General features: G+C 22.4%; 1 protein-coding gene across 3 annotated transcripts in view; it reads right to left on the minus strand.

Moving 5' to 3' along the window:
• LOC129609548 (protein tramtrack, beta isoform) overlaps positions 1-2,821 on the minus strand; it is a 66,955-nt gene extending 64,134 nt beyond the window's left edge. For 2 of the 3 annotated variants that reach the window (XM_055521522.1, XM_055521525.1), the window contains exon 1: positions 2,644-2,821. The gene's annotated coding sequence lies outside the window, so the exon portion shown is untranslated. The remainder of the gene's footprint in view (positions 1-2,643) is intronic. The other variant, XM_055521523.1, reaches the window with a different exon arrangement.
• Between the last annotated feature and the right edge of the window lie 19,400 nt (positions 2,822-22,221).

A 22,221-nucleotide genomic window follows, 5' to 3' on the forward strand; every position in this document is an offset into this window, starting at 1 on the left:
AATATTTTTTTAATTTCATAAAATTTGTTTTAGATTTAAAATAGGTAAATTTAATCATAGATCTGTTATACGAGTATGATTATACAGACTATCGATTGAAATTTTAAAGGTCATGGGGAGACATTATTTATGCATTACAGAGCGGAATTTATGAAATCTGTATAATATGATATTGTATAATATTGCAATTCGTACACGCATTCGTATGTCCATAGGTGCATTTTACCACAAATATTTAAATATTAAAAAAGAAATTATAATTCAAATTATAATTAAATAATTTTTGAACTTAAGACCTCATTAAAATTTTGCTATAATTCTTATTATTACTTTATTTATTCTTATTCTTATTTGAAAAATTGTTTATATTATAGTAATAGTAATGTATTTTAAAGTAATTCAAAGCAAATCACTTAAAATAGTATAAGTATGTACACGTATAAATGTTTGAGTAAATACTTATACTTAATTGCTAAGTAATTCGAGTTTCTCTCATTTTTTACTAGTAAAAATTCTTTTTGTATACCATTTATTATGGGTAGTTGTCATATACTTAGAAAATTAGATTTTTGCTTAGAAAATTTGATATTTTAATTTAGTACTTTTAATAGAAAGAATTCATTTCATATGCAAAAGAATTTTTTATATTGTTGATTAACTAAGAACACATGTATGTATGTATATACTATAATAACATATTTATTCAAATATAAATATATATATATACATAATTAAATTCTTATCTTATTCATTTTTAAATTGTATTGAAATGAGAAAATAATAAAGAATTAGTGAGAATATTTTGAGAACATCACTGGTAAATTAATATACCTACATACATACATATATTTGTGTGTATTTACTTAAAAAATTACAAGCTTAATCATAAAATAAAATGTGTATTTTTCTTTATTTTTCATTCATTTTCAGAATCAATCTAATATCCATACTTATGTATTTTGAGTGACATACATAGTTAAAAATGCATGCATATATAAATTTCTAATAGAATATACCTATTTTATATGTAAGAATACCTGAATATCTTTAATAAATTCAAAATACATTCAATTTAACATTAGTATTTTATTTGTCTCTTAAAATGTGAAAATATTATTTAATTATTTCTTTTTTATAAAAAATAAAATTTATCTGAGCACTCAGTTGCTTACTTACGTATGCATAGTTTTCTATACATATATACAAATATGTATATTTTATGTCACTAAGTATATGTTTTGAGAAAATATTATAAAAGTTAAAATATTTTTCTTTAAATGAATGTATAAAATGAAAATACAAACAAACAAAAAGCTTTCTCGTTCGCTCTCAATCATTCCTACGTAATGTTTTTGAGTATGTAATTCATAAATATGTATGTAGATATTATTTATATTATATATAAGCATTCCTATGCATATACTATTTCTATGTATGCATATATTACAGTACGTATATGTATATAAATATGTATATCATATTGCCATATATTTTAAATAAAAATATAATAAGGAGCAAAAAGGGATGGGAAGAGAAGGCTATTGAAAAAAAAATATGGCCCACAAAAAAAATATTTTTTTTTTTAAATAAAATAGAAATACGCCCTAAATCTTAAACCACGTTGAACTAAATAATGTTTGTATGTACATATGTATATATTTCAACATGTAATTTTAAATAATATGATTTTACTGCTTATAATGATGTAAAAATTCAATATGACATACTATTTTTGTATGTATGTATATAGCATGTAAATATAGATTTATGTAATACACAAAAAGAGAAAATTTTTTAATATATGTATGTATCTTTTCAAATTACAAAATTCTTAAATTGAATCCATAATAAAAATAGACTTCCGATAATACTCGTACTTCTAAAGTCAAAAGCTTATAAACAAATTTATAAGCATTCAAAAATAATTGTTGCATATTGTTAATTAACAGGATTATTTAACTATTTCAAAATATGATGTAGTTCTCCATTTTTTTTGAATTTCTCAGAAGAAAACTCTAGGAAACACTATTGCATAGACAGATAATTAAGTGTAACACCTAGGTGTCTATCAATTTTAAATTAATAATTAGCAAACTAAACAATATTTGATCATGCAGTACAAATGATACAAGACAATCATGAAAATTATGAGTAAGTACCTAACTGTTGCCCTAACTTGATTTGATAGACATCGTAATTTATCAATTTGTCGAAATAATTTGACAGATATCGTAACGTATGTAGAAATAAATAAAATAAATATCTACTCCACAATCATAATAATTTAGTTTTAGATAAATAGGTACTTAAAAATATTTATATATACATACATATGTAGTTTTGTAATTACTTGCTCTATAATATTACTTAACATGAAATTTTTGATTGAATTGAAATTAATTAAATTTACTAATTGATATCCTATAATATTCTTAGTTATTCTCTATCTAAATTTGCTATAAAAATTAATGAATTTATCGAACTTTACGAATTCTAATAAAAAAAAAAAAATTATTTACGACATTACGATTTAGTTCAGTCGATCTTTATATAAATTCTAAAAATATTTACGATATTTATGAGCTTAAAAATATATTCTAACAATTAGATAAATGTACATTTCAAAAATAATTTAAAACTTACCCAATTTGAATGATCAAATAGTCCATATATTTATTAACATTTCAGCTACTAAATCCAAAAACATGATAATTTCGGTATATATGTAAGTCAAAAATATGATACGAGCAGATATAGGCAGATATCTTTTGATATTGTAATTTTAAAGTTGTAATCCAAAAAATTCCAAATGAAATTTACACAAAAAAAAAAAAAAAATAAAAATAAAACTTCACTAGAGTTACAGTAAATTTTATTAAAAAAAATTTTGATTTTCTTTTAATTTCAAATTAATTAATTAAATGTAATTTATTTTATATTCAACATAATTATTTTGTATTATTATTTATTAAAGGCAACAAAAATATTATGTTTTGCCTTGATAATTTTCAATTTTATTTTTTTCTCTGAATTAAAATGGTTAAAAATAAGTAGGTAGGTAGGTGAATGTTATGAGTAAATTGTAATTTTTCATAATTATTAAAATTTTGTATCTATGTATGTATATATATATATATATATTTCTCTTTTATATAAAATTATAAGTTATAATTATTTTATGATATTAATATGCTTTTATATGCACATTATATTCTTGTATAATTAAGTATATTTTGTAAATAAGTTATTTTTTTTTATTTTTCTCTGTGTAGTTATTATATATTATGGTAATAAAATAGTAATGAGCACTTGGTGTTATTATTTTTCTTCTTTCTTTTTTTTTTTTGCTAAATTCACTTGTTACTTTTAGTTTTAATTTTATATAGAGAATATGTGTAGTGTATAATTTTTTACAGGTTAAACAAAAAATAAAACAGTTTTCAATATTTTTTTTCCAATTAGATGTTTGGTAAAACAAAATAAGGGTAAAAAACAACAAAATTCCAATATGATTCCAATTTTAAATTGATTTTTGTATTATAAAAATTTTTATTTATTTTTTTTTTTGTAATTTTTCATGTATGTATGTATGTAAATATATTTAAGACATTTTTCATTTAAATAACGGTATTCACTTATCTATAATAAAATATTTATGTATGTATGTATATTATCACATTTTATTTTCTTCTTGTTTTATTTCATCCAACAAAATTATTTTTTTTTCATTCGAAAACTAAAAAATTTTTTATTTAAATCCATTTTTTTTTTTTTGAAATTTTTGAGCAAATATAAAATTAAATTTTTTTGATTTTGAAATTTCCTTAAGTTGAAAATATTTTTGTCTTAAGAAAATTGCTTAATTTTTTTTTCAAGGTTGTAAAAAATTTTTAATTCATGAAAAATAAAAATTTTCTTTTTGTTTTTCGGAGCCTTAAATTATTTTTAATTCAATTTTCTTTTTAAATTTTTTTTTAAATTAATTATCTAAATGGAAATAATTTTTTTTTATTTTTTTTTTCTCTTAATAAAAGAAGTCCGTTTCAATTTCTTCCTTTGCCTTTTTTAAGTTGTAATTTTTAAACCACCGCTCCAGCGGCTAGCAAACTCGTAACTGAAATGTTTCGTAGGGATAAAATTAGTCAATCGGACTAAAAATAATCACAAAAAATTAAAAGCAAAAAAAAAATTAAAAAGAAATAAAAGAAAAAAAAAATAAATTGGTTAAGTCAACAAGGCTACGCTTTATTTTTTTTTTTTGATATTTTGTTATTTTTTTTTTACATACAATAATAAATAATTTTGTTTTTTCTTTTTGAATTTCTACATTTTAAAGTTGTGTTTGTAAATATAAGTAACAAAAAATTTTTAACATTTTGCTTATTTTTCAGTTTTATTTCCACATATTTTATATTTAATCCAGCTACACAATGAACGTGTGGTAGCACAACACAATAGAAACAACTACATAAAAGAAAAAATTATTATTTGTTGCTTTAAAATATTAAAAATTTACTTTATTTCTTTTACGATATCAAAAATACCAACACTATTAAATTACGAGCAGAGCAACACCACTACTCAAAAATTCAAAAATATAAAAGCAAAAGAGCATTATTATTTGATAGTGTTGGTAATGTAATGTAAAATGTTATGAAAAGAATGCATTTATTCAACTCAATTGACTTAAATATTAAAATTTTTGTTTCTTTATTTGAATTTCTTCTATTTTTCTTGTTGCTTCTCTGTTTTTTATTTTTTTTGTTCATTTTTTTATTTGATTTTCAATTCATTTCATATTCTCCTCTCTCATTCCTGATGTTTTGTAATGTAAATTTGAAATAGAATTCTTTTACAAATTGAAAACTACAAACTACAATTTAATTCTGTTGGAAAATAATTTAATACATATGTACATTATTATGTGTAGGTATGCAATATGAATTGAGTGGGATTTTTCGTATCATATTATGTATATTAGAATACAAGCATATAAATTTACAATATCCATTTAATCATATTTGAAATATTCAAATAAAATAATCAACGCGACACGTTTAAAAGAAAATGTAATAGTGTGAGTTACAGTATGTAGCTATTGTACAAGTAATATGTATATATTGTAATTATTGGCGAGGAAAGTATGAATTGTGTTAGTGTAGTAATTCATATGAATGAGTATTGCCATATTAAAAATATAATATAGTAATAGAAAAAATAATTTTATTTATTATTAGAAGAATAATAGAAATAAAAACAGGAATATTTTTCATAATTTAGTTCTATTAAATTAGTAAGTATTAAATCGAGATTGTGTTTTATTGGAAGAAGTAAATTTGTAAAACAGAAAAATTTGTTTTTAAAATTCAGGAAACTATTATTAGGAGTCAAAATTTGTACATTGAACACATATACACATTTAATATGCAACTGCATATATTTATTCCCAAATTTCACATGTTGACCGATGATGCCAGAGTAAAAAATAAATTAGGAATTAAAAGAAAATAACTTTTTTAATTGTTTGGCAAATTTATGAAAAATTAAATAAAGCAAGAAAAGTCCATCTTCCTATTCCATATTTCAATTTCCTTATTCATCAAATATATGTATGTATGTACATCTCATGGTAAAAAAAAACCCACATATGTTTGTATCATAAACTCCTATAATAAGAATAAAGTAGTCTGTTGTTTGTATACATTGTTTCTATAAAATAGTAAAATGATAGATTGAAAATTGTTGTAGCGTACAACATTATTCAATTTATTACTCTTCAAATATGTCGCTGTAAGCTTGTAGTTTTCTCAAACGTAAATATGAATTTATTTCATATAAATAACACATCGCAGCCAAACAATCATTAATCAATGCCGAAGCCAGAAGATCGCCTATTATATATTAACAGACACTATTGCAAAACGTTTCACATCCTACTTGTTTTTAATTGTAACAAGCATAATATATACTGTACTCAATGATATGTATGTATTTGTATAAATTTATTTTTGATTTCTACCCCCACCCTATAAAAAAGAATCTCTTGGCAATAGAAAATTATATGAATTTTTTCATTCAATTTGAAGAGTAACAATTGCATTCTCGTATATATACACACAGTTTTACATATATAACAAGTTTACACAATATAATAATGTAAAATAATAGATTGTTCTATTGGGAAATCGAAATGGATTAAATTTTTTATGCATATAAATATATGTTAATTTATATGAGATTGTGTGAGTAAACTCTATTATTAATGCATACATAAAAAAATAAAATTCCTTTATTTGAGGATTCTTTTTTATTGGCTTTCGTACCTAAAACATTAATGATATGTATAGTGTGGTTAGACACAATTGCAGCCATGTAGCATAGAACAATTTTTATTGTGTGAGTTTCTATAGAAGATCAGTAGTTTAGGTAATATTTGTTTATTTTTGTAATACTTATTTATGTTGTATATTACACCGTTACACTTTATTCACTCGCTACTTTTAATTTTTCTAATCACTGATTTTTGTTTTTTTTTAAAGTACATACATATGTACATATATGTATATGTATATATGATTACTATCAAAGCTACTGTGGCTATGTATGGAGTTATTTCACCCCTTATCACCCGTATTAGTGCTTAATACCCTGTCTAAAAGTACATATTCTAAAACATTATTTTATTAGAAATTAATGATTTTACAAATCATTAATTTAATATATGTATGCATGTACATACAAAAACATAATTTTTATTCAAACATACATACATACATGGAGTCAATCATATCACAAATCAACAATAATTATGTATATTAAAAATATATGGACGACTTACAAGTATGTAAGAAGATTCTTACATACTTGGCTAAATATATGAAATGTACATTAAGTGTTCACAATTAAGAGAATTTTTTTCTGGAAATTTTGTTCAAAAAAGGCGGCGGGCTCCATGCGAATTATTAAAATCAAAAATTATTAAAATCTATTATTCAATGTATACCTTAATGTATACATGTGTACATACATACGAGTATGTATGTACATTCGTACATGCACGTTTGTACAGATTTGAATTTGACGAAAGGCTCAATTTTGAAAGTCGACTAAGAGTAAATCGGTTCTCGCCCTTTAAATCCGATTTTTCTTTTACCAAAATATTATAATAGAAATACTGCATTCATTTCTACGTACAAAACATACATATATGTACTCGTATATATCCATGTATAAACATATGTATATACATATATATATGTATATACTTAAATGTATGTCCAGATTAGAAAAGAACATTTTATAAATATAAATTTTTTTTGAAATAGAGAACAAATCTGGATATGTACATGCATATGTAGCATGTATGTAAATATGGGTGTATTTTTTTAAGGAATATTACTAAATTTCTAAAATATAAACTTATATTTCTCTCTTGTACATACATATATATGTATGCATTTTAATAGAATTTTCATGGTTTTTCCTTCGACACAAATAGAAAAAAAAACCTTGTTAAAATTGAAATTTTTATTTTATCTTCTCTGAATGAAATTAAAAAATTTTAGCCGAACCCCAAAAAATATGAGCTTTATTTTCAATTTTTGTAATTATTACTCGACTGTTACTCTTTCGCATTCATAAATATACATACATATTTACAAATTTATTTAAAAAATTTACTACATCATGTATGATCTTATATCTATTGATTCAAATAGCGCTTATACAGATTGTTTTGCATTTCAAAGACTTTTAGAATTTCAAAAAATTTTATTTTAAAATTTCTGCTTAGAACAACCATTTGAAGCCCCGGAACTTTTCATATATATATTTTGCGTGTGATAATTTTTCTAGATTTAAAAGCAATAAAAATTTTTCAAAGTATTTGTAGGGAATTTAAAATTAAACTTTCTTTTATAACAAAAATATTTTAAATTAATTTTTTTTGGCGAATTATTAAAAAAATTTGCCAAAAAAAAAATAAAAAAAAAATTTTTCAAACCTATTGGAATTTGTAAGATTCAGAAAAATTTTAAATTAGAAAAAAATATTTTTAATTGAAATTTTGAAATATATGAGAGCATACTTTTAGGGACGCTTACCATAAATATTATTTTTTATTAGGTTAAATAATACATACATACATATTTGCATACATACATCGTCTGTTCTTGTTTTCTAATTATTAAAAAATTAAAAAGGAAATGGCGAATTGAGATTTTTTTACTTAAATTGCATTTAAAGAAAACATTTGATTTTAAGCAAAAATGTAATTAAATGTTTGAGGCTGTATAAATATATTCTGAAAAAGCTAAAATTAAATTTAAGAAATTTCTAAATTTTTCTCAAATCTTTTTCAGATTTGTACCTTAAATCTGAAGTAATTAATGATACAAGACAATCATGAAAATTATGAGTAAGTACCTAACTGTTGCCCTAACTTGATTTGATAGACATCGTAATTTATCAATTTGTCGAAATAATTTGACAGATATCGTAACGTATGTAGAAATAAATAAAATAAATATCTACTCCACAATCATAATAATTTAGTTTTAGATAAATAGGTACTTAAAAATATTTATATATACATACATATGTAGTTTTGTAATTACTTGCTCTATAATATTACTTAACATGAAATTTTTGATTGAATTGAAATTAATTAAATTTACTAATTGATATCCTATAATATTCTTAGTTATTCTCTATCTAAATTTGCTATAAAAATTAATGAATTTATCGAACTTTACGAATTCTAATAAAAAAAAAAAAATTATTTACGACATTACGATTTAGTTCAGTCGATCTTTATATAAATTCTAAAAATATTTACGATATTTATGAGCTTAAAAATATATTCTAACAATTAGATAAATGTACATTTCAAAAATAATTTAAAACTTACCCAATTTGAATGATCAAATAGTCCATATATTTATTAACATTTCAGCTACTAAATCCAAAAACATGATAATTTCGGTATATATGTAAGTCAAAAATATGATACGAGCAGATATAGGCAGATATCTTTTGATATTGTAATTTTAAAGTTGTAATCCAAAAAATTCCAAATGAAATTTACACAAAAAAAAAAAAAAAATAAAAATAAAACTTCACTAGAGTTACAGTAAATTTTATTAAAAAAAATTTTGATTTTCTTTTAATTTCAAATTAATTAATTAAATGTAATTTATTTTATATTCAACATAATTATTTTGTATTATTATTTATTAAAGGCAACAAAAATATTATGTTTTGCCTTGATAATTTTCAATTTTATTTTTTTCTCTGAATTAAAATGGTTAAAAATAAGTAGGTAGGTAGGTGAATGTTATGAGTAAATTGTAATTTTTCATAATTATTAAAATTTTGTATCTATGTATGTATATATATATATATATATTTCTCTTTTATATAAAATTATAAGTTATAATTATTTTATGATATTAATATGCTTTTATATGCACATTATATTCTTGTATAATTAAGTATATTTTGTAAATAAGTTATTTTTTTTTATTTTTCTCTGTGTAGTTATTATATATTATGGTAATAAAATAGTAATGAGCACTTGGTGTTATTATTTTTCTTCTTTCTTTTTTTTTTTTGCTAAATTCACTTGTTACTTTTAGTTTTAATTTTATATAGAGAATATGTGTAGTGTATAATTTTTTACAGGTTAAACAAAAAATAAAACAGTTTTCAATATTTTTTTTCCAATTAGATGTTTGGTAAAACAAAATAAGGGTAAAAAACAACAAAATTCCAATATGATTCCAATTTTAAATTGATTTTTGTATTATAAAAATTTTTATTTATTTTTTTTTTTGTAATTTTTCATGTATGTATGTATGTAAATATATTTAAGACATTTTTCATTTAAATAACGGTATTCACTTATCTATAATAAAATATTTATGTATGTATGTATATTATCACATTTTATTTTCTTCTTGTTTTATTTCATCCAACAAAATTATTTTTTTTTCATTCGAAAACTAAAAAATTTTTTATTTAAATCCATTTTTTTTTTTTTGAAATTTTTGAGCAAATATAAAATTAAATTTTTTTGATTTTGAAATTTCCTTAAGTTGAAAATATTTTTGTCTTAAGAAAATTGCTTAATTTTTTTTTCAAGGTTGTAAAAAATTTTTAATTCATGAAAAATAAAAATTTTCTTTTTGTTTTTCGGAGCCTTAAATTATTTTTAATTCAATTTTCTTTTTAAATTTTTTTTTAAATTAATTATCTAAATGGAAATAATTTTTTTTTATTTTTTTTTTCTCTTAATAAAAGAAGTCCGTTTCAATTTCTTCCTTTGCCTTTTTTAAGTTGTAATTTTTAAACCACCGCTCCAGCGGCTAGCAAACTCGTAACTGAAATGTTTCGTAGGGATAAAATTAGTCAATCGGACTAAAAATAATCACAAAAAATTAAAAGCAAAAAAAAAATTAAAAAGAAATAAAAGAAAAAAAAAATAAATTGGTTAAGTCAACAAGGCTACGCTTTATTTTTTTTTTTTGATATTTTGTTATTTTTTTTTTACATACAATAATAAATAATTTTGTTTTTTCTTTTTGAATTTCTACATTTTAAAGTTGTGTTTGTAAATATAAGTAACAAAAAATTTTTAACATTTTGCTTATTTTTCAGTTTTATTTCCACATATTTTATATTTAATCCAGCTACACAATGAACGTGTGGTAGCACAACACAATAGAAACAACTACATAAAAGAAAAAATTATTATTTGTTGCTTTAAAATATTAAAAATTTACTTTATTTCTTTTACGATATCAAAAATACCAACACTATTAAATTACGAGCAGAGCAACACCACTACTCAAAAATTCAAAAATATAAAAGCAAAAGAGCATTATTATTTGATAGTGTTGGTAATGTAATGTAAAATGTTATGAAAAGAATGCATTTATTCAACTCAATTGACTTAAATATTAAAATTTTTGTTTCTTTATTTGAATTTCTTCTATTTTTCTTGTTGCTTCTCTGTTTTTTATTTTTTTTGTTCATTTTTTTATTTGATTTTCAATTCATTTCATATTCTCCTCTCTCATTCCTGATGTTTTGTAATGTAAATTTGAAATAGAATTCTTTTACAAATTGAAAACTACAAACTACAATTTAATTCTGTTGGAAAATAATTTAATACATATGTACATTATTATGTGTAGGTATGCAATATGAATTGAGTGGGATTTTTCGTATCATATTATGTATATTAGAATACAAGCATATAAATTTACAATATCCATTTAATCATATTTGAAATATTCAAATAAAATAATCAACGCGACACGTTTAAAAGAAAATGTAATAGTGTGAGTTACAGTATGTAGCTATTGTACAAGTAATATGTATATATTGTAATTATTGGCGAGGAAAGTATGAATTGTGTTAGTGTAGTAATTCATATGAATGAGTATTGCCATATTAAAAATATAATATAGTAATAGAAAAAATAATTTTATTTATTATTAGAAGAATAATAGAAATAAAAACAGGAATATTTTTCATAATTTAGTTCTATTAAATTAGTAAGTATTAAATCGAGATTGTGTTTTATTGGAAGAAGTAAATTTGTAAAACAGAAAAATTTGTTTTTAAAATTCAGGAAACTATTATTAGGAGTCAAAATTTGTACATTGAACACATATACACATTTAATATGCAACTGCATATATTTATTCCCAAATTTCACATGTTGACCGATGATGCCAGAGTAAAAAATAAATTAGGAATTAAAAGAAAATAACTTTTTTAATTGTTTGGCAAATTTATGAAAAATTAAATAAAGCAAGAAAAGTCCATCTTCCTATTCCATATTTCAATTTCCTTATTCATCAAATATATGTATGTATGTACATCTCATGGTAAAAAAAAACCCACATATGTTTGTATCATAAACTCCTATAATAAGAATAAAGTAGTCTGTTGTTTGTATACATTGTTTCTATAAAATAGTAAAATGATAGATTGAAAATTGTTGTAGCGTACAACATTATTCAATTTATTACTCTTCAAATATGTCGCTGTAAGCTTGTAGTTTTCTCAAACGTAAATATGAATTTATTTCATATAAATAACACATCGCAGCCAAACAATCATTAATCAATGCCGAAGCCAGAAGATCGCCTATTATATATTAACAGACACTATTGCAAAACGTTTCACATCCTACTTGTTTTTAATTGTAACAAGCATAATATATACTGTACTCAATGATATGTATGTATTTGTATAAATTTATTTTTGATTTCTACCCCCACCCTATAAAAAAGAATCTCTTGGCAATAGAAAATTATATGAATTTTTTCATTCAATTTGAAGAGTAACAATTGCATTCTCGTATATATACACACAGTTTTACATATATAACAAGTTTACACAATATAATAATGTAAAATAATAGATTGTTCTATTGGGAAATCGAAATGGATTAAATTTTTTATGCATATAAATATATGTTAATTTATATGAGATTGTGTGAGTAAACTCTATTATTAATGCATACATAAAAAAATAAAATTCCTTTATTTGAGGATTCTTTTTTATTGGCTTTCGTACCTAAAACATTAATGATATGTATAGTGTGGTTAGACACAATTGCAGCCATGTAGCATAGAACAATTTTTATTGTGTGAGTTTCTATAGAAGATCAGTAGTTTAGGTAATATTTGTTTATTTTTGTAATACTTATTTATGTTGTATATTACACCGTTACACTTTATTCACTCGCTACTTTTAATTTTTCTAATCACTGATTTTTGTTTTTTTTTAAAGTACATACATATGTACATATATGTATATGTATATATGATTACTATCAAAGCTACTGTGGCTATGTATGGAGTTATTTCACCCCTTATCACCCGTATTAGTGCTTAATACCCTGTCTAAAAGTACATATTCTAAAACATTATTTTATTAGAAATTAATGATTTTACAAATCATTAATTTAATATATGTATGCATGTACATACAAAAACATAATTTTTATTCAAACATACATACATACATGGAGTCAATCATATCACAAATCAACAATAATTATGTATATTAAAAATATATGGACGACTTACAAGTATGTAAGAAGATTCTTACATACTTGGCTAAATATATGAAATGTACATTAAGTGTTCACAATTAAGAGAATTTTTTTCTGGAAATTTTGTTCAAAAAAGGCGGCGGGCTCCATGCGAATTATTAAAATCAAAAATTATTAAAATCTATTATTCAATGTATACCTTAATGTATACATGTGTACATACATACGAGTATGTATGTACATTCGTACATGCACGTTTGTACAGATTTGAATTTGACGAAAGGCTCAATTTTGAAAGTCGACTAAGAGTAAATCGGTTCTCGCCCTTTAAATCCGATTTTTCTTTTACCAAAATATTATAATAGAAATACTGCATTCATTTCTACGTACAAAACATACATATATGTACTCGTATATATCCATGTATAAACATATGTATATACATATATATATGTATATACTTAAATGTATGTCCAGATTAGAAAAGAACATTTTATAAATATAAATTTTTTTTGAAATAGAGAACAAATCTGGATATGTACATGCATATGTAGCATGTATGTAAATATGGGTGTATTTTTTTAAGGAATATTACTAAATTTCTAAAATATAAACTTATATTTCTCTCTTGTACATACATATATATGTATGCATTTTAATAGAATTTTCATGGTTTTTCCTTCGACACAAATAGAAAAAAAAACCTTGTTAAAATTGAAATTTTTATTTTATCTTCTCTGAATGAAATTAAAAAATTTTAGCCGAACCCCAAAAAATATGAGCTTTATTTTCAATTTTTGTAATTATTACTCGACTGTTACTCTTTCGCATTCATAAATATACATACATATTTACAAATTTATTTAAAAAATTTACTACATCATGTATGATCTTATATCTATTGATTCAAATAGCGCTTATACAGATTGTTTTGCATTTCAAAGACTTTTAGAATTTCAAAAAATTTTATTTTAAAATTTCTGCTTAGAACAACCATTTGAAGCCCCGGAACTTTTCATATATATATTTTGCGTGTGATAATTTTTCTAGATTTAAAAGCAATAAAAATTTTTCAAAGTATTTGTAGGGAATTTAAAATTAAACTTTCTTTTATAACAAAAATATTTTAAATTAATTTTTTTTGGCGAATTATTAAAAAAATTTGCCAAAAAAAAAATAAAAAAAAAATTTTTCAAACCTATTGGAATTTGTAAGATTCAGAAAAATTTTAAATTAGAAAAAAATATTTTTAATTGAAATTTTGAAATATATGAGAGCATACTTTTAGGGACGCTTACCATAAATATTATTTTTTATTAGGTTAAATAATACATACATACATATTTGCATACATACATCGTCTGTTCTTGTTTTCTAATTATTAAAAAATTAAAAAGGAAATGGCGAATTGAGATTTTTTTACTTAAATTGCATTTAAAGAAAACATTTGATTTTAAGCAAAAATGTAATTAAATGTTTGAGGCTGTATAAATATATTCTGAAAAAGCTAAAATTAAATTTAAGAAATTTCTAAATTTTTCTCAAATCTTTTTCAGATTTGTACCTTAAATCTGAAGTAAGGTATAAAAATATAAAAAATAAGCGTGTGATAAAATTTAAAATTTCTTTTCACATATTTTAAATCTTTTGTTTAAATAAACATTTTAAAAGATAGAAGTCAAAAACCCCAAAAAGCACAAAAAAAAAAATTAAAATTAATACAAAAAAAAAATATGTTTGTATATGAAAAGAGGATAGATAAATCGTTGGTATTATTAACTATAGGGTATATACTCGTATTAATGGTTTTATAAAATTATTAAAACATGTTGTTCCGAATCAAGTTGAAACGGTTTGCCGAATTAATTTAAAAAGGATAAAAATTTTTATTAATTTTTTTTTTTAACTGAATTAAATAATCAAGTACCTTGCAAGTTAAATCTAAAGCTAATAATTAATTTACAGGCACTATAATGAACATTTCCTCTGTTCCAAAGAGTTTCTGGAAGAAAGTCAGAAAATTCTTGTATTTTGGGTAACACTTTTTTTAAATAAACATATTTATTAACGAAAAAATTACAAAATTTTTAGGGATCATTTAAAAAAATAAGCGTGGGGTAGTGTCTATTCTCGTTGTTTTAAGGAAACATTGATAAGAACGATAAAATATCCTTAATTTTAGATTCTTCACTTGCAAGACAGCAAATTTTCTATTCATCGACGTATAATTTACATAAGCACTTCTAGATAATTGATGACAACTATATCATTTGCAATGAATATGACCCAAATGAAAAATTTTCTAAGTCTCTTCAATACTATTTGTAAATAATTAAAATCTAACAGTAATTTCTAAATTTATACTCACTTCAAGTGTTATAAACACAACAACGAAATTATAACATTTTTCAAATATTAAAAAAATATTCCGTATGATTATAAGAAAGGATTTCATTTTGTACTTTTGTTCTCAATATTTAAATGTGTATGTATATGTGTGTGTAATATGTAATTTTTTGACGATCAATTTCTTACATTTTATGTGTGTTCATTTACGAAATATCTACACGTTTATTTTGGGAAAGTGTGTGTGTGTTTTGACTATTATGCCTATTCCTATTGTTGCCCATAATTTTTATAGTTTTCTTTTTCGATTTTTTTTTTGTGATACGACCTCCACTTTTGACGACAAAAAAAAAATTACAAAAAAATAACAGTGTGGAAACGTTAAATTTTCTATGAAATGATAATAAAGGCAACTGAAATGAAAAAAATAAAAAAAAAAATATATATAAAACACAAAAAGTGAATAGAATTTAGGTAGAGACTAGAGAGGTACCTACAGCATACATAAAATATCCCCGCTCCTACTTAGCTTTATACTAATGATATACATACACATTTACTTATACTTATGCATATATAAAATAATGTAGATATGATTATGTTTGTTTGAATTAAATAGAAACAGTAGATAGATAGATAGATAGGTTTTAGAAACCTGATGTAAAATAGAAAAAAAAAAAATCAACCAACGATTTGTGGTGACCTCAATAAAAACCATTTTAAGTGGTTGTTGTTGTTTTTTTTTTTTTTTGTAGTTTTGTATGAAGTGGAAGTTGTTCGTTTTGATATTTTTTTTTCTTCGTAACTATTTTTTATGCTTAACTTCTTCACAAATTTTTTTCTTTTTTATTTGATTTTATATTTGCCTCTAAATATTTTTTTTTCTTTAATTTTAAGATCTCGAAAATTCGTAAATGTAGTGACCATTTGGTATTTTTAAAAAACATCTGATTTTATAAATTTCTATACTGTGAATACTTTGTAAGTCAATTATTTGTATATGTGAAAACCTACTTGGGCAGACGTTCATAATACGAAATTGCTTAATATTTTTGTATAGGCTTGTCAATATCCTAATTTATTTCAGAATTCATAATATTTTAATAACAAAGTGTACACGTTTTGCGAATAAAAATCCAAAAATAAAATTCGATTGCATATTGTACTCTCATTCGTTTGAAAACCAGCTACTTTTTAGTAAAGCAAATCTCTTGATTTGTCACCTTTTCTATATTTTATATAAAAAAATTTAAAATTCCGTAAAATCTGGAAAAAAATTTAATTTTGTTCCTTAATTTTGCCTATTTAAGTCTTAAAAATTATTTTTAAATTTCCGAAAATTTAATTGAAATTGGCCAAAAATGAGATTGTCGAATTATAATACCTAAATTTCCACAGATTTTCGAGTGAAATTTTAATTGAAATAGTTGCCAACAACATCAAATTATACATAAATAACACTAAGAGCAAGGAAATATATATAGAGGAACACATTTTTTTATTATTTCCCGAATTTTAAATTTTTTTTTTTGCCTAAAATTTAGCAATACTTATTACTTATTTAGCAATAGATTTCAGATCAAAATTCAATTTAACAAATATTTTCGAATTACGTGTCTTGTACAAAATGTCTCTTATATGAGAAAAACAATTCATTATTTTTTATTTTTGATAATGTAATGGTCACCACAATTATATAATATGATGGTATAGTCAGTCAATCTTTTAAAATATATCTTTTATTAAAGGGGCTCTTCAATCTTAGGCGACAACATAATTTTACATGATCTATATAAGCGTGTATATTTGGTAAAAAATATACAAGTAGATACTTGATAATCTATTGTAATAATTTTATACATATGTTTGTACATTCGGTACATATACATAGTATACATGCAATTATATACTTGGCTTGGACGCAGAAATAATATTACATTTGAACATGTTATGTAAAATATTTTACGTTATAGTTATAAGCTTTATAGATATTTGCTATGAATAATGGTATAAAAAACACGACATAACCAAAAATGTTAGACCATGGCAAACTATCATTTAATTATCTTGGAATAGCTAAAAAATATTTTAAAAATATTAAAAGAGATTTAATGTTATTAAAGAAATATATATACATTGACCACATACGAGTATATTGGATTCGTCTCCAAAACAAGAAAGGAAAATGTCTGGATTATCTTTTAAAAGAACTACATACATATTTTGTCATTACGTCTAAATCTAACACTTTAAAAAACTGCCTCTTTCTTTCAGAAAATTTCTTTACATAAAGGTCTCAGTGGCGATTTTAATCTAAATGCATTTTCTGCTCGAATCATTTGTTTTATAAGTCCACAAAATGTATTTATTATAGATTGCAGCGATTTTATTATTTATTATATACTATTGTTTTAAATATTTTGCATTTTACACAATAACAATTTTAAAAAACTAACAAATTAATTATTGTTATTTATTCAGGAAGTTATGAATTTTAAAATATCTTAAGTTATTTTCCTATTATTAGAAATTAATTCGGATAATTAAATTTGTAAATTGATAATTAAAAATTCATTTAAAAATTCAAGTCTAATTGAATATTTTTAATGTTATTAGAAAAATTCAATTATATTATATACGATTAATAAATTCATTTTTAATTACTATAAGGATAATTTAAAAAAAAAAAATATTTATCCTTGAATTTTAAATCCAAGTTTGAATGTTTATTAATTACCTGTATACACTGTGAATTTTGTGTCTCTAAAAAATCTATGCATACATATCAGTAAGAAGGTAGTGTATTTTTAAGTAATTAGACTTGAATGAAAGCGAATTTTTTTGATAATGATGTTTAGAAATCATGTTTAATTATAAATTAAAAAATTTTTTTTTCGTTTTTCAAAATTTGTAAATTAAAGGAGGAATACTATCACATAGTAGAGTAAAACATCTGTTATTAACTCGTAATCGGAAGTGGCATTTGCAAATTGTTAGGCAATTCAATCTAAATTGTTTGGCAACGCAGTAATTATAGTATTATTAATTGAATGTAGGATTAAAATTTGTAATTAATTCATATTCAACTCCTCTGCATTTATTAACTGTTTATTTGACTCTGCAAATTATGTGTTTCCGAATACAGACTTACATTTACACTTTACTACGAATACAATGTTATACGAAACCATAGTAGAAGGTTGATAAGTTACCAAATTTTCATGGTAAAAAACTTTGAAATTATTATAATTATGAAATTATTAATATTTTCTTTTAAAATAATCAAATTACTTTATTAATTACGAAGTCACTAAATAATATTAACAAAGTAAACTGTATGTATGTAGTATTGAATGAGCAAGTTTAAATAAGAAGAAGATAAGTTTTGAATATACGTAAGTGTACCTATTAATATTTGAGTTATATACTTGATTGGCAAAGGAACTTAGATTATTTCGAAAATTCATAATTGATGAGGTAAGTGGACAAAAGAGTTAACTAACATTTTGACGAAAATCGAGTTCTTCGTATAGAACATCATTGAATTTCATGTATTTTCAACTGTGATTAGTTTTGTAGCTAGAAACTTAATACAAAACGAGATTGACACTGCACATAGGAGATAAGTAACAAAAAAATTAATATTTTTACAATTTGTTAATGAAAAAATGTGTTACAATGCAAATGTAAGTTAACTCCTTTGTCCACTTACCGCTTTATTATAAGTATTGTAACACTATTATATTCATAATAGTGTTACAAAAATTCGTAGTTATTAGTTAGACGATAGAAAAATAAATAACAGACGTAGGAAAAACTTCGGCACAAATAAAGTCTATCGCCCACAATAGAGAGAGAGAGAGAGAGAAATTGAATTTAATCAAAGACTTATGCTCCTCAACAGGAGTTTGAAAGGAAAAAATAAAAGTTGTTACAATAGACTTTTTCAGTGCAAAGATCTTATTACAACAACAACTGATAAATGCTTCCGAAACTTGATTTTGAATTATTTTATGTAGGTATACACTTATATATGTGTGTTTATTATGTATGCAACGTTGATCACGCTTTACAACAATTACTTGAGGTTAAACTTATATATATATGTATATCATTTAATTGAAATGCAATCGAATAAAATGTTGTATTCCATTTTAATATGTGCCTAGAAATATCAATATTTTTTGAGCCGTTTCACGATACTTACTTATGTTTTCTTAAATTTAATGTGATCTAATTTTTCTGGTACAAGATTGAGTATAGAGAAAATTTTTCCAACTATTTTGTAATAATATTCCGTTTTGCTATAATATTTATAAATACATTTATAATATTTTACCTATAAATAAAAAAAAAGTATATGAAAAGTTTGAAAAAATGTCAAAAAAATATATGTATGTATGTGCCTATGTGTATTACAACAAAATATACGCTCTTAATATTGTAATAAAGCGAACATATCCGCATAAGTCTGTTCATTTTATAAATTTGCAAAATTTTGATTAAAAAAAAATCTCCGTAATATTTACAGGAAATCAGTCAAAATTTTACATGTACGAAATGTATACAAAGAAATTAACATATTATTTACATATGTACATATAATTTATGTTTGTAAGTATGTAAATACATATGTACTTATGTGGTCTTATAACATGATTCCTAATTAAGATTTTAAAATTATAATTTCTTTTTCTTTTTTTAATTTCTTTCTCATTTTCTCGATTATTTTGTTTTTAATTTTTTTTTTATTTTTTTATTATTTCATTATTATTCTATTTTGTTGTTATTAAAATTTGCTCGTATTCCGCTAGGTGCGCTCATTTAATATTTCTCTTTATGCTGAAAAAAAATGCCTAAATACTATTATTTATGTATTTTTTTTTGTAAATATATATGTATAACTACAACATATATGTATGTACATATGTAGATATTATTATAATGATGAAAATGAAAAAAACAAAATTACATACATATAACGAAAATGTAAAATAAAGATACAAAATATTATTTTGTATATGTACATACATTGTACATATTACATGTATATATATATGTGCATATGTATATATTTACAAAATAATAGCAATATTATAAGAGCGTGGTGTTTAGCAATAAATTTTATTGAATATTAAAGTTGGTGTAAGTATAAATATGTACATATGTATGTTTGCTTGTGTGTTATTCAAAATGTTCAATTATGTTAAGATGTGCTATTCAAACATACAGTAATAATGTGCAAGCCATCGTGATGACCTTGAGCATATTAAATTTTCTTACTTGTTTTATTTCTTGTTTTTGTTTCTTTGATTATTTTTTTTTTTCTTGTTATTATTATTATTATTTTACTTTTGCAAAATATATCTAACGTCAGTTATAAGTAGATATCCGTATGTATGTGTGTATGTACATATTATATCAAAGTAAAATAATATGTTGCACATACAAACACACATACATTCATTAATATCATTTGTATATTTTGTATCTTTCTATACTTATAAAAAAATAAGCTGTAAATATTTTGTTATTTTCATTCAATAAATAAATAACAATGATTAATAAAAATCATAATTTTATTGATTACACTATAGGTAGGTTAGGTATTTTGTTTTAACAAAATATACATACATACACATGCAGATAATTTATAGGCATCACAAGTATGTAATATGTACATATGTATATAAAAAACAATTCTGGACAAATTTCAAGAAACCAGAGTCATTTACAAACATGTATACATATTTATGTATTATTTGTAATTCTATATCTTAAACTTCTTGTTCTAATTTCTAATTAGGGTATCCACATTTAGCCTCGCCAATTTAAGGCAACTTTGTTGTTTATGAGTCCCAGAATATAAGTTAAAATATTTCATTAATATTGTGACAAAACTTTGTCAGAATGGAACGCAGAAATCCGTCAAATAAATTAAATTCTATAAGTAGCGTCGTGATATCGCATAACATGAACTTGTTAAAAATGCAAAGATTAGTATCAAAAATTGCAATTTGCGATTGAAGATACTCATTTTCTTCCAAAGAACTAATATAGAACGATATTAACAAATAAAAAAAGTTAACAGACTTTTGAATGCAAAAACTTAGAAAAATAACAAAAGGAATAATATGATTTGAGAAAAATAACTGTTATGGGTATAACTGTTATAACATTACTTCACTCAATGTGAACAATTTCATAAGTGAATTACGAAATAAAACAGATTTATTAATTATTATAACTTACTTAAATAGGGTAAAGAGTTTTTAGGATTATTGTACATCTAAGAAAAAAAAAACGAAATATCAATTAAAATTGTTAAATTTTATGAGAACATCTCTCTAACTAGCCTTCATCTCAAATGGACTGAAAAATTCCGATATCTTCTGCTATAATATGATTAATTTAAAATGAAATGTAAATCCAATATGTTTTGTTTAACATTTAACTATGGCCCTTTTTAAAAATGTCATTATGACGATCATATGATTTACACAAATGACCATCATCTGCAAAGTTGACACTGATATTATATGAGTCTAATCACATTTGATATTTTTTAAGTCATTTGATATTTATAAAATTCAATGTAGTAGTTGTGTGGTCCACAAAATACCTCTACAAAAATCACATAAATTAATACTTTTATATGTATGTATCTGTAAAGAAAGAATCAGCATTTACTCAGTTCCATTTGCATCAGATTCGCTATTTTCACTTAAATTTCGATCCCCTTTCACTTCGTTCATTTTCGCAATTACTTTTTTAAAGATACATAATTAACACAATTATAGCTGTAA

This window comes from Condylostylus longicornis, unplaced genomic scaffold, assembly GCF_029603195.1.
Source record: "Condylostylus longicornis isolate FDR11 unplaced genomic scaffold, ASM2960319v2 ptg000040l, whole genome shotgun sequence".
Taxonomy (NCBI): Eukaryota; Metazoa; Arthropoda; class Insecta; order Diptera; family Dolichopodidae; genus Condylostylus; species Condylostylus longicornis.